The 15,391-nt window shown below is 39.0% G+C and overlaps 2 protein-coding genes across 14 annotated transcripts in view; both read right to left on the reverse strand.

Annotated features, from left to right (window-relative positions):
- LOC126355227 (longitudinals lacking protein, isoforms A/B/D/L) overlaps nt 1–15,391 on the reverse strand; it is a 718,131-nt gene that overhangs the window by 392,841 nt on the left and 309,899 nt on the right. The window lies entirely within an intron of this gene.
- LOC126355229 (uncharacterized) overlaps nt 9,532–15,391 on the reverse strand; it is a 283,576-nt gene continuing 277,716 nt past the window's right edge. The window contains exon 2 of the mRNA XM_050005507.1: nt 9,532–9,638. The gene's annotated coding sequence lies outside the window, so the exon portion shown is untranslated. The remainder of the gene's footprint in view (nt 9,639–15,391) is intronic.

Below are 15,391 nucleotides of genomic sequence, written 5' to 3' on the forward strand. Positions count from 1 at the left end.
ACGATGTTGGGGCGTGAGCGGAAGACGGCCTAATGGTGTGCGGGACCGTAGCCCAGCTTCATGGAGACAGTTGTGAATGGTCCTCGCCGATACCCCAGGAGCAACAGTGTACCTAATTTGCTGGGAAGTGGCGGTGCGGTCCCGTCCCCTACGGCACTGCGTAGGATCCTACGGTCTTGGCGTGCATCCGTGCATCACTGCGGTCCGGTCCCAGGTCGACGGGCACGTGCACCTTCCGCTGACCACTGGCGACAACATCAATGTACTGTGGAGACCTCACGCCCCACGTGTTGAGCAATTCGGCGGTACGTCCACCCGGCCTCCCGCATGCCCACTATACGCCCTCGCTCAAAGTCCGTCAACTGCACATATGGTTCACGTCCACGCTGTCGCGGCATGCTACCAGTGTTAAAGACTGCGATGGAGCTCCGTATGCCACGGCAAACTGGCTGACACTGACGGCGGCGGTGCACAAATGCTGCGCAGCTAGCGCCATTCAACGGCCAACACCGCGGTTCCTGGTGTGTGCGCTGTGCCGTGCATGTGATCATTGCTTGTACAGCCCTCTCGCAGTGTCCGGAGCAAGTATGGTGGGTCTGACACACCGGTGTCAATGTGTTCTTTTTTCCATTTCCAGGAGTGTATGTGCATTGTGTCCTGGCAAACCAGGAGTGATTTAATTGATGACATCTTTGACAGTCACAAGTCACCCATCCATGTGGTGCCTCAGCATATTGCTTCTTTTGGTCAGTCATGCATATTGTACAGACAGAAAATCTGAACCATCCAATTCTGTTCCTGCTCTCAAACTATGCCATACTTGGTCAGTGCTTACATACCACTGGTTATCCTTACCTTATTATTGAGCTGCTATGTTTCAACTATACTCATATCCCACACAATCTGAGTCTAATCTAAAAGTTTCTCTAACCTGTTACCTAAACATTAACTACTTACAGTTCTCATTTTACTTTCTAAAAGTGAAATTTACAGTTACTTCAGTCTATTCTTAAGTCCTCTCAGCACACACAGTTCCCCACATCTAAACCAAGCACACTTCCAACAGTGTTTCGTGTAATGACCTTTCTGATGGTAAATCCAACATGCTATTGGATGTGACTTAGTGCTTGAGGCAGAGTGCCCAGGTAAAATACACTTGGTCCATATTACTGAAATTAATGTTTTGAACCTTGGTCCCTTACTGAACACTACAGTGGTATCTAACACAGACATAATGGGAAAAAATATAGGAAGTTAAACCAAAGGCTGTACATAATCCCGATAGTGAAAATAAAAAGGTTGGGTTACTACTTACACCTCATGCTGTCCCTGTTGAATCACTGTTTCTAGTCTTCTGCCATCAGCATGCTGTATCTTTTGTTGGTTATTGTTATTCCATTAGTCTCCCAAAGATTTCAGTTCTGACAGCAAATATGCAGGTTGCTGTGTAGAAAAAGGCCAGCCAGCAGTGTCTTCTACTTCTATGGTAGGCCACAGAATTCTGGGTGGTGCAGCAAATGCATTGCATTGATTCAAAGTCCAGACCAATAGTGAAGAGTAGATGTGGGTGGCTGGTGCAGTGTTGGCTTCCAGGGCTGGGTAGACATGCAGAGGTCCTTTGTTCGTGACTGGTGACTGCAGAGTTTATGGTGAAGACTCCCATTGACACAGCAAGCATTGTGCATGGCCCTGCAATGCTGAACACGATGTACTTAACTAGATCAGCAATTACATTCTTGTTCTTGGTGTTGAACTTGCATAAGTGCAGTGTTTGTGGGACACTGTGAATCATATGGAATAGGGCAATGACTGGTCTCTGACATAACAGACACAAGTCAGTAAAGCCATAGAGGCTTCTAAAGAGCCGGACCAAGGCCAGTCTTGCTGCTGCTGAGGGGTGCTAATAAAGCATGGATGATGGCCAGCTGCTGCCAATGTCTGTGACTTGGTTTTGGCACTGGTGATCTGACAACACAGAAGCTGATCATGTAGTTCAATGAACAGCATCTGCCGTCTGGCTTCTGGTCTTTGACTTCTGCTTCAAATTCTACTGGAATTTATCCCATTACAGTTACATTCTCATATGAAGGAATATATTTGTGTTGTAGGGCTTCTTCCATAAGTAGAGGATTAGATACACATGATTAAGGAAAGAGGGTAAAATATTGTGTGAAACAATCTGTGTAAAAGTAAGAAACAAAAAAGATAAAAGAACTATTTAACAAGCCTTTGAATGACACTCATAATCATACAGCAGTCTAAAAAATCATAAGATTCTTAGTTAAACATTGAACTTGTTGGCACCTCATTTGCTTTACATGATTTTGATGCTGTACATCATTCCAAGGTACATCAAATGTTTCTATACTCTATTTTAGTTCTTACTTTTAAACAAATCATTTCACAAAACATTAAACCTTTTTGTATTTCAATTTTTTATCTTTAAGTTTTGTTCAGAAAGCATGAATTATAATATATTTTAATAAAATTGGTATTCTGTTATTAGTAGCAATATGTAGATGAAGAGAAAGCAGAGAAGTTTCAGTTCATCCAGTAATTTGATACTGATTTTAGTTTTTCAACATCAAACAAAAAATTCCACAATTTTAACACCAATGTAACTTTTTCTGCACACAATAGGTGGGCCCTGAAGAAGCGAACATTTTGGCACTTCATCTACACCCCCCCCTCCTCCCCATCCAAAAAAATTCAAACAAAAATCCATTGTGAAATTTATAGAGACACTTGTTTTTAATCTCTCAAACATATGGCCAAAAAGTAAACAACTGAATTTTAGCTACCGAAATAATGGGACAATCCAAGATCATCAAATTATTTGCACAATTGTAATACTTACATGCCTCAGCAATACAGTACACTCTGTAGGTGCAACCACATCAGAGGGATATCTGCTGAGAGGCCAGACAAACATATGGTTCTGGAAGAGGGGCAGCATCCTTTTCAGTAGTTTCAGGGGCGTCTGGGTGCTTGCCTGATCTAGCCTTGTAACATCTATCAAAACAGCCTTACTGTGCTGATACTGTGAGCAGCTGAAAGCAAGGGAAACTACAGCTGTAGTTTTTCCTGAGAGCATGCAGCTCTACTGTATGGTTAAATGATGATGGTATCTTCTTGGGTGAAATATTCCAAAGGTAAAATAGTCTCCCATTCAGATTTCTGGGTAGGAACTACTCAGGAGGATATCATCATCAGGATAAACAAAACTGGTGTTCTACAGACCAGAGCATGGAATGTTGGATCACTTGATCAGGAAGTGTGGTTAGAAAATTTAAAAAGGGAATGGATAGATTGAAGTTAGATATAGTGAGAATTAATGAAGTTCGGTGGCAGCAGGAACAGAACTTCTGGTCACGTTAATACAGAGTAATAAATAGAAAATCAAATAGGGATAATGCAGGAGTAGGTTAAATAATGAATAAGAAAATAGGAAAGCAGGTAAGCTACTATGAACAGCATAGTGAATACAATATTGTAGCCAAGATAGACATGAAGCCCACACATAGCACAGTAGTACAAAAGTACATGTCAACTAGCTCTGCAGGTGATGAAGAGATTGAAGAAATGTATGATGAGATAAAAGAAACTATTCAGATAATTTAGAGAAGCGAAAATTTAATTTTGATGGGGGGCTGAAATTATAAAGTACATGAAGGAAGAGAAGGAAAAATTTTAAGTAAATATGGACAGAGGAAATGGAATGAAAGAGAAAGCCACCTGGTACAATTTTACACAGAGAATAATTTAATCATCACTAACACTTGGTTTAAGAATCATGAAAAAAGTTTATATATGCAGAAGAGACCTGGGGACACTGGAAGGTTTCAGATTGATTATATAATTGTGAGACTGAGATTGCAGAACCAGATTTTCAATTGTAAGAGATTTCCAGGGGCAGATATGGACTCTGAATACAATTTATTGGTCATGAACTCTAGCTTAAAACTGAAGCAATTGCAAAAATGTAGGAAATTAAGGAGATGAGATATGGGTAAGTTGAAAGAACCAGAGGTTGTTGCAAGTTTAAAAAAAGGAGCATTGGGCAGCAACTGACTAGAACAGGGGAAGGGATTACAATACAAGATGATTGGGTAACTGTAAGAGATGAAGTAGTGAAGGCACCTGAAGATCCAATAGGAAAAAGACAAGGCCTAGTAGAAATCCTTGGGCAGCATATAAGATATTGAATTTAACTGATGAAAGGAAAAAATATAACAATGCAGCAAATGAAACAGGCAAAAGGGAATACAAACATCTAAAAAAGGAGAGTGACAAGAAGCGCAAAATGGCTAAGTAGGATTGGCTAGAGGACAAATGCATGGATTCAAAGCATATATCGCTAGAGGTAAGGAGAACATAGAGAATCTATACTAGGGAGAAGAATTTGCAGGCAGTATTATAGAAATGGAAATGCACTTGGATGAAGATGAAATAGGATAAATGAATATTGTGAGAAGAATTGCCAGAGCACTGAAAGACCTAGGTCAAAACAAGGCCCCAGACGTAGACAACTCAGACTTCAAGAAGAATGTAGTAATTCCAATTCCAAAGAAAGCATACGCTGACAGGTGTGAATATTACTGAACTATCAGTTTAATAAGTCTTGACTGCAAAATACTAACAAGAATTCTTTACAGAAGAATGGAAAAACTGGTAGAATATGACCTTGGGGAAGATCAGTTTGGATTCTGAAGAAATGTGGAGATACATGAGGCTATGTTATTCAGTCTGAACATTGATCAAGAAGAACAGGAAAACGAATAAAAATTTGAAAAAGGAATTAAAGCTCAGGGAGATGAAATATAAAAACTTTGAGGTTTTCCGATATGGTTATAATTCTGTCAGAGACGGCAAAGGACTTGGAAGACTTGTTGAACAGAATGGACAGTGTCTTGGTGGTGGATATGTAGTCAAGTTAAATCATCCATAAAGTAAGTTATAGTGTGCCTAGTATATCTACAGATATGCCCTTTTCCCACATCAAAATCACAAGTATCACTAATGTATCCAATGTATAATGCTTCCGCAGTGTGGTTTCAGTTGTCTGAGACTGACATGTGTGCAAGTTGCGTTTGTGTGAGTGTGTGTGTGTGCACATGTGTGTATTTGTGTCTATTGCTGACAAAGGCCTTAATAGCTGAAAGCTATAGTTGTAAGAATATTTCTGTTGTGCCTATCGTGACTCAGCATCTCTGCTATATATTGAGTAGCAACTTTACTTCTCTAATATTGTTACATTCAATCCTGGATTTTCCATTGTTCCACTTTAGACACTGGAAATGGCTGAAGGGCAAAATTGTACAATAATATATGAAATAAAGAGAATGGCAGCTGAAGGCATCATGAAATCTTTCAAAAAATGCAGTGCAGCTCCAGATTCTATCACACTGAAAATTACAAATCAGGTGATGCTGAGATAATTAGATCATGAAGCAAGACACTTAAAGTAGTAGATGAGTTTTGCTATTTGGGCAACAAAGTAACTGGCAGCTGAAGTAGTGAGGATACAAAATGTACATTGGTAATGGCAAGAAAAGTGTTTCTGAAGAAGAGAAATTTGTTAACATCAAATATAGATTTAAGTGTCAGGAAGCCTTTTCTGAAAGTATTTGTATGGAGTATAGCCATTTATGGATGTGAAACATGGATGATAAACAGTTTTGTCAAGAAGAGAATAGAAACTTTTGAAATGTGATGAGACAGAAGAATGCTGAAGATTAGATAGTTAGATCACATAACTAATGAGGAGGTACTGAATAGAAATGGGGGAGAAAAGAAATTTGTGGCACAATTTGACTAGAAGAAGGGATTACTTGATAGGACAAATTCTGAGATATCAAGGGATCACAGGATAGTATTGGACAGAAGTGTGAGGGGTAAAAGTCGTACAGGGGGATTGAGAAATGAATACAGTGAGCAGGTTCAGCAGGTTATACACTGATCAGCCAGAACATTATGACCACTGACTTACTACGGATCTGACTGCTAGTAAGACAGATGTATGGTGCATGTAGCATCAGTGAGCATGCTGTCAGTGTGTAAATTGGGGAAGCCCCGTGATCTGTGTGAGGTTGACCAAAGGCAAATTGCAATGGCCTGTAGGCTTGGCATAACATGTTGGGTTTTCGAGGAGTGCTGTGATGAGTGTCTATAACATATGGCAAAACCAAGATGAAAATACACCCAGACATCGTGGCATTGGACAGCCTCTCTCATTACAAATGTCAGATGTCGTAGGCTTGCAGACCGTTAAAACAGGACAGGCAATGAATTGTGGTGAAACTAACATCTGACTTTAATGCTGGGTTGATTACAAGTGTGTCTGAACACACAGTGCAGTAAACACCACTACTAACAATGGGCCTCAGCAGCCGACAACCCAAGCATGTGCCAATGTTAGCACCATATCAGCAACTACACCTGAAATGGGCATGTAACCATTGGCACTGGATATTGGTGCAGTCGTGGAGCATTGCAAGGTCTGATGAATCCTGATAGCTTCTTCATCATGCAGATAGGATGGAGTGAATCCATCATCTTCCAGGGTACAGCTCCTTGACATCAGTACTGCAGGATGGAGACAAGCTTGCGGCAGCTCTTTTATGTTCTGAGGAACATTCATGTGGGCTTCCATGGATCCAGTGCAGCTTTTGCAAGGCACCGCGACAGCCAAGAAGAATCATACACTGGTAGCAGACCAAGTACACCCCTGCATGGCACTGTCATTTTTCAACATGATGGCCAGGAGTGTGACGGAGTGGTTTGACAAACTCAGTGGTGAGTTCCAATTGATAGGCTTGCCCCCTAACTTGCCAGATCTGAACCCAATCAAACACATCTGGGATGTGACTGAACATGGTATCAGAGCTTACAGCTGCCCTCTCCAGAATTTACAGGCATTATGTGACTTGTTTGTGCAGATGTGATGCCCACTCCTTCCAGTAACCTACCAAGTCCTCACTGTTTCCATGCCATGATGCATCACTGCTGTTATCCATGCCAAACGTGGACGTACCAGCTGTTAAGTAGTGGTCATAATGTTCTGGCTGATCAGTGTAAGGTACTGGGAGATGAAGAGGCTTGCACAGGACATAGAAGCATGGAGAGCTGCATCAAACCAGTCTTTGGACTGAAGACCACAACAACAAAAACACTTGCACAGTACAGAAATCATTCTTAACATTTTTATGCAAATTTTGAAAAAAGTCTTACCTCATTATTTTAGGCTGAAATGGGCATTGACTTATATCAATGGAGCAAGTTGAAAATTTGTACCAGACCAGGATTTGAACCCAGGACTCCTGCTTACTAGGCAGATATGCTGATCACTATGATATTTGGGCACTGTGACCACCACATTTGCATGGACTACCTATAGTACACCACCTGCCAGACCCAAATTCTCAACTTCTACCACATAATAATGTAGTGAGCCTTCTCATTAGCCTCATTATTTGTGGTATCTTTTAGAATCCCTATTAGCGCTCAAGTTTAGTGTGCATTTTGACTGAAGGGATCGCTGGCTGTAATCGGCAGTGTTAGTATAAGTTGAGAATTTTGGTCTCAAGGGAGGCATGCTAGGGTTGTCCATGTGGTTGTGATGACCACTGTGTCCAGACCATGTTGTAGTCAGCACATTCCACTAGTAAGCAAGAGAGCCGGATTTGCAGCCTGGTCCAGCACAAATTTTCAACTCACCCATTGATATAAATCAATGTCTTCTGGAAACTGATGTCTTTAACTCCTTTGTTTTCTGATTCATGGTGGCTGAAGAATCAAAATGATGTCCATTTCTATGGACACATCTGAAAGATCACACACCACATATATGAGACATAAAAGTAAATGCAGATGGTACAGATGAAGTCAAACATATTATCGTAAATATCTTGTCATATCTAGTGCCTCATCATTGGTCAGTAACGTAACAGTAGTAGTTTCATAGAGCTTAAGCTTCATTTAACTATTACCAAGTAAATACAAATATTGACAAATATTACTGAGAGACATTTTTAGACCTAAGATAATAATTAAGTTACAATGGTATTCAAATGAATCAGTAACAGTTGGGATTACAAAAAAAAAAAAAATTCCATTTAAAATGTTGTTGTGGTTGTGGTCTTCAGTCTAGAGACTGGTTTGATGCAGCTCTCCATGCTACTATCCTGTGCAAGCTTTTTCATCTCCCAGTACCTACTGCAACCTACATCCTTATGAATCTGTTTAGTGTATTCATCTCTTGGTCTCCCTCTATGATTTTTACCCCCCACGTTGCCCTCCAATACTAAATTGGTGATCCCTTGATGCATCAGAATATGTAATACCAAGTGATCCCTTCTCCTAGTCAAGTTGTGCCACAAATTTCTCTTCTCCCCAATTATATTCAATACCTCCTCATTAGTTATGTGATCTACCCGTCTAGTCTTCAGCATTCTTCTGTAGCACCACATTTCGAAAGCTTCTATTCTCTTCTTGTCTAAACTATTTATCACCCACATTTCACTTCCATATATGGCTACACTCCATATAAATACTTTCATAAATTCCTTCCTGACACTTAAATCTATACTCGATGTTAACAAATTTCTCTTCTTCAGAAATCCTTTCCTTACCATTGCCAGTCTACATTTTATATCCTCTCTGTTTCAACCATCATCAGTTATTTTTCTCCCCAATTAGCAAAACTCATTTACTACTTTAAGCACCTCATTTCCTAATCTAATTCCCCCAGCACCACCCAACTTAATTGGACTACATTCCATTATCCTCGTTTTGCTTTTGTTGATGTTTATCTTATACCCTCCTTTCCAGACACTGTCCATTCCGTTCAACTGCTCTTCCCAGTCCTTTGCTGTCTCTGACAGAATTACAATGTCACTGGCAAACCTAAAAAATCTTTATTTCTTCTCCATGGATTTTAATTCCTACTCGGAATTTTTCTTTTGTTTTCTTTACTGCTTGCTCAATATACACACTGAATAACATCGGGGAGAGGCTACAACCCTGTCTCACTCCCTTCCCAACCACTGCTTCCCTTTCATACCCCTTGACTCTTATAACTGCCATCTGTTTTATGTGCAAATCGTAAATAGCCTTTCGCTCCCTGTATTTGACGCCTGTCATCTTCAGAATTTCAAAGAGAGTATTCCAGTCAACATTGTCAAAAACTTTCTCTAAGTCTACAAATTCTAGAAACATAGGTTTGGCTTTCCTTAATCTAGCTTCTAAGATAAGTCATATGGTCAGTATTGCCTCACGTGTTCCAACATTTCTACAGAATCCATATTGATCTCCCCCATGGTTGGCTTCTAGCAGTTTTTCCATTCATCTGTAAAGAATTCATGTTAGTATTTTGCAGCCATGGCTTATTAAACAGTTATTTTCACATCTGTCAACCCCCCCCCCCCCCCTTTTTTTTTTTTTGAATTATTATATTTTTCTTGAAGTCTGAGGGTATTTCACCTGTCTTATCCATCTTGCCCACCAGATGGTAGAGTTTTGTCAGGGCTGGCTCTCCCAAGGCTATCCGTAATTCTAATGGAATATTGTCTACTCCTGGGGCCTTGTATGAAAACTTAGATCTTTCAGTGCTCTGTCAAACTCTTCATGCAGTATCATATCTCCCATTTCATCTTCATCTACATCCTCTTCCATTCCCATAATATAGTCCTCAAGAACATCATCCTTGTATAGGCTCTATTTTTACTCCTTCCACCTTTCTGCTTTCCCTTCTTTGCTTAGAACTGGGTTTCCAACGGAGCTCTTGATATTCATGCAAGTGGTTCTATTTTCTCCAAAGGTCTTTTTAATTTTCCTGTAGGCAGTATCTATCTTACACCTAGTGATATAAGTCTCTACATCCTTACATTTGTCCTCTAGCCATCCCTGCTAAGCCATTTTGCACTTCCTGTCAATCTCACTTTTGAGATGTTTGTATTCCTTTTTGCCTGCTTCATTTACTGCCTTTTTGGTATTTTCTCCTTTTATCAATTAAATTCAATACCTCTTCTGTTAGCCAAGGATTTCTATTAGCCCACGTCTTTTTACCTACTTGATCCTCTGCTGCCTTCATTATTTCATCTCTGAAAGCTACCCATTCTTCTTCTACTGTATTTCTTTCCCCCATTCTTGTCAATGGTTCCCTAATGCTTTCCCAGAAACTCTCTGAAACCTCTGGGTCTGTCAGTTTATCCAGGTCCCATCTCCTTCAATTAGCACCTTTTTGTAGTTTCTTCAGTTTTAATCTACAGTTCATAACCAATAGATTGTGGTCAGAGTCAACATCTGTCCCTGGAAATGTCTTACAATTTAAAACCTGGTTCCTAAATCTCTGTCTTACCATTATATAATCTATCTGACACCTTTCAGTATCTCCAGGCTTCTTCCACTTATACAACCTTCTTTCGTGATTCTTGAAGCAAGTGTTAGCTATGATTAAGTTATGCTCTGCGCAAAATTCTACCAGGTGGCTTCCTCTTTCATTCCTTACCCCCATTCCATGTTCACCTACTACTTTTCCTCCTCTTCCTTTTCCTACTATCAAATTCCAGTCACCCACGACTACTAAATTTTCATCTCCCTTCACTATCTGAATAATTTCTTTTATCTCATCATACATTTCATTAATCTCATCATCATCTACAGAGCTAGTTGGCACATAAACTTGTACTACTATGGTAGGCGTGGGCTTCATATTTATCTTGGCCACAATAATGGTTCACTATGCTTTTTGTAGTAGATTACCCATATTCCTATTTTTTTAATTCATTATTAAACCTACTCCTGCATTACCCCTATTTGATTTTGTATTTATAACCCTGTATTCACCTGACCAGAAGTCTGGTTCTTCCTGCCACCGAAGCTCACTAATTCCCACTACATCTAACTTTAACGTATCCATTTACGTTTATAAATTTTCTAACCTACCTGCCCAATTAAGGGATTTGATATTCCATGCTCTGGCCTGTAGAACGCCAGTTTTCTTTCTCCTTTTAGCAATGTCCTCCTGAGTAGTCCCCACCCAGAAATCCAAATGGGGGACTATTTTACCTCCAGAATATTTTATCCATGAGGACACCATCATCATTTAACCATACAGTAGAGCTGCATACCATCGGGAAAAATTACAGCTGTAGTTTCCCCTTGTTTTCAGCCTTTCATTTAAAATAATGGATTTAAATCTGATCACAGCTGCAGAAGTTGAAAGAAAATAAATAAATACTAGTGTTTACACAAGATCATGTAAGCTAAATTTTGAAAACACGTATTTCCTTAACATCCAGTTGCAGCTATAAATTTGCTTTGTTCGGCTGAGCTTTGTCATAAAGATTAGAAGTTCATTATTTTTCTCTTCCAGGCTACCACACTACTGATCAGTTTTGTAGAAATAGCAAAAGGGAAAGTGACTGCCTTTCCAGAAACAGTGTATAATGTAACCCCACATTAAAGCCAAACAGCCAAACAAATGAATTACAAAAAACATGTTGAACATATTGCAGTTGATATCAAAATTCTTAAGCTTGTAAGCTATATACATCTACATGAAAGTAATAAGACACATTTTTGGTCTACAAAATGCAACTTCTTACAAAAAAAACTTCACTGAATATAAAATACAGTATGACCCATTTCCAGATTGCACATAGTCTAAGTTCTTGTCTATGTCAAAGAAAATACACATATATATTAAAAACAAAGATTCCAAGACTTACCAAGCGGGAAAGCGCCGGCAGACAGGCACATGAACAAAACACACAAACACACACACAGAATTACGAGCTTTCGCAACTGGCAGTTGCTTCGTCAGGAAAGAGGGAAGGAGAGGGAAAAATGAAAGGATGTGGGTTTTAAGGGAGAGGGTAAGGAGTCATTCCAATCCCGGGAGCGGAAAGACTTCCTTTAGGGGAAAAAAAGGACAGGTGTACACTCGCACACACACACACACACACACACACACACATATCCATCCGCACATCCACCATGTGCGGATGGATATGTGTGTGTGTGTGTGTGTGTGTGTGTGTGTGTGTGTGTGTGTGTGTGTGTGTGTGTGCGAGTGTACACCTGTCCTTTTTTTCCCCTAAGGGAAGTCTTTCCGCTCCCGGGATTGGAATGACTCCTTACCCTCTCCCTTAAAACCCACATCCTTTCATTTTTCCCTCTACTTCCCTCTTTCCTGACGAAGCAACTGCCAGTTGCGAAACCTCGTAATTCTGTGTGTGTGTTTGTGTGTTTTGTTCATGTGCCTGTCTGCCGGCGCTTTCCCGCTTGGTAAGTCTTGGAATCTTTGTTTTTAATATATTTTTCCCATGTGGAAGTTTCTTTCTATTTTATTTACAAAATACCCATATATATATATATATATATATATATATATATATATTAAAAACAAAGATTCCAAGACTTACCAAGAGGGAAAGCGCCGGCAGACAGGCACATGAACAAAACACACAAACACACACACAGAATTACGAGCTTTCGCAACTGGCAGTTGCTTCGTCAGGAAGGAAGGAAGGAGAGGGAAAAATGAAAGGATGTGGGTTTTAAGGGAGAGGGTAAGGAGTCATTCCAATCCCGGGAGTGGAAAGACTTCCCTTAGGGGGGGAAAAAAAAAAAAAAAAAAAAAAAAGGGGGGAAGTCTTTCCGCTCCCGGGATTGGAATGACTCCTTACCCTCTCCCTTAAAACCCACATCCTTTCATTTTCCCTCTCCTTCCTTCCTTCCTGACGAAGCAACTGCCAGTTGCGAAAGCTCGTAATTCTGTGTGTGTGTTTGCGTGTTTTGTTCATGTGCCTGTCTGCCGGCGCTTTCCCGCTTGGTAAGTCTTGGAATCTTTGTTTTTAATATATATATATATATATATATATTAAAAATAAAGATTCCAAGACTTACCAAGCGGGAAAGCGCCGGCAGACAGGCACATGAACAAAACACACAAACACACACACAGAATTACTAGCTTTCGCAACCGATGGTTGCTTCTTCAGGAAGGAGAGGGAAAGACGAAAGGATGTGGGTTTTAAGGGAGAGGGTAAGGAGTCATTCCAATCCCGGGAGCGGAAAGACTTCCCTTAGGGGAAAAAAAGGACAGGTGTACACTCGCACACACACACACACACATATCCATCCGCACATACACAGACACAAGCAGACATATTTAAAGGCAAAGGCATATATATATATATATATATATATATATATATATATATATATATATATATATATATATATATATATATATATATATAAAACTATGGCTAGAGTCCATATGTACGAAACCAGGAACAGAAACTAGATAAATGTCAACTGGATTAGACTATTCAAGACCAAAAACAATTTTGCGCACTCTGACAAGGTGTTTCTGAACAAGTACCATAAAGTATCAAGGTAATGCCACACAACAAATTTAGAATGGTGATGGAATCATGGCTAAAAAGAAAGGCCATCTACAGCATTGTAATATGTAAATGATTTAATAATTTAATTATAATGTGGAGTAAATTTTGTAAAATATAAACTGTGTAATATTCAACAGTAGACTGACATTGATGAAAGTTAAATGTGTAACATTGTATTCTGTTGTCTATAAAGAAGTAACTTGTGCTTGATAATCCCTCATGTTGTCTTCACACAAATAAAAAGGATTTGATTTTGATATAGTTGCTAACATTGCTACAACACTACAATTAAAATACTCCAATATTTGCTGTATGGAAATCTTAATATAGATGTCTTCAAGGAACTGCCATTTGTCAAAAATTACTAACGGTGTTAAAATGTCATAGCATTTAAAACATGAACACACAAGAACAATGATGACTTGTACGTCTTCAATACCAACATGTCATCAGTTTGCAGATTAAATAACAGTTTTTCTTCTTTAGGGTTTGTTTGAGTACATACACCAAATAGCTGCTCACAATAAGTAATCTTTATTCACGACAGACTGGACAGACTGTTTCGGCTTAGTTACCATCTTCAAGTATGTCTAAATTGATGTGATGTCCATATTGCATAGTTAGTGGACTGTTTTGTAATTAAGGTTGTAAATGGTGTCAAGATATTGAAATTAAATGTTAGTTACAATGTGACAGCAGTTTGACAGTTACACTCTAACTGGATCTGGCAAACTCTAATGCTATATCAGACCATAACTGACATTGTATATGGATAGGCCAGACGTAAAGAATAAGCAAGCAGAACTGTTATGTTCATGACCAGTGGGAACAACATGCTACAAATTAAACCACCCAGATAGCAAGGAACAATTCAATGTTTATTATGTCAACCAAACAGAATGCAAGAAAACATTTTCTTGAAGCATAAATCCACACTACTTGGTTCAGAATGAAAGTTCTTCTTTAGTATTCATTATTAATAATGAACAGAGAGTCCATAGCACCTTTCTCAAAATTTTTATAATAATTGAAAAAACATAATTGGTGATACTTGTTGCTTCATATTGTTTCTTATCATAACCAAACAAATATTAGTCTCTTCTATATCATAATATTCATGATACAAATATTATTCAAAAAGCATTTTGCTTAAAACCATTAAGAAGGTTAACAGTTTGCAACATCTCAAAATGTAGAAAATAATTTTCTTATGGGAGAACTAGCAGCCCCACAGTAATATGACAATAATATGTTATAGGTTAACAACAAACTCAGACAATGTCAATAGATGTAGAAATTGTAGGAAAAAAGGGGGACAGATTAGGGTTCAACAATCCAATGTCAATTTGTTGTGAGACAGCCTTGTACCAACATAGTTCAAGCATAGAGGGATAAGGGATAGAAAGGGTGCACAGTTTGATGTATAGATTCATCAAAAACAAGGAAGTTTCCCATTATTGCAGACAAATCATCATTCATCACTACTTTACATACAGGGTAATATGACAGCAGCAGCAAACAAAAACAACATATATCCTATGATGTTCACAGTAAATGTAACCGTAGGCTTCCGCGGCCGTTGTCAATGTCAATAAAATTCTTCTGGGTTAGAGACCGCATTGTCATTTATAAAATTCCAACGTTTCGGCGTCTGCTAAGCAACACACCCTGAGGAAGGCGTCTTGCAACAGATGCCGAAATGTTGGAATTTTATAAATGACAATGCGGTCTCTAACCCAGAAGAATTTTATTGACATGTTCACAGTAGTTCAAAAATTTCTAAAAGGCAATCCAGTTATATTCATTCCTTGTATGCAAAATGAAACCTTTTTGTACTTGTTTGTTGAATGCAGAAGGTACATCTTTCTTTTCCAATTTTATCAGAATTTTAACATAATTTTTAGTCAGTTACAAATGATCCCTTTTTGTTATCGCTATAACACAAAAATAAAAAACGTACAGATGAAAATAACTTT

This window comes from Schistocerca gregaria, chromosome 3, assembly GCF_023897955.1.
Source record: "Schistocerca gregaria isolate iqSchGreg1 chromosome 3, iqSchGreg1.2, whole genome shotgun sequence".
NCBI classification, from domain to species: Eukaryota; Metazoa; Arthropoda; class Insecta; order Orthoptera; family Acrididae; genus Schistocerca; species Schistocerca gregaria.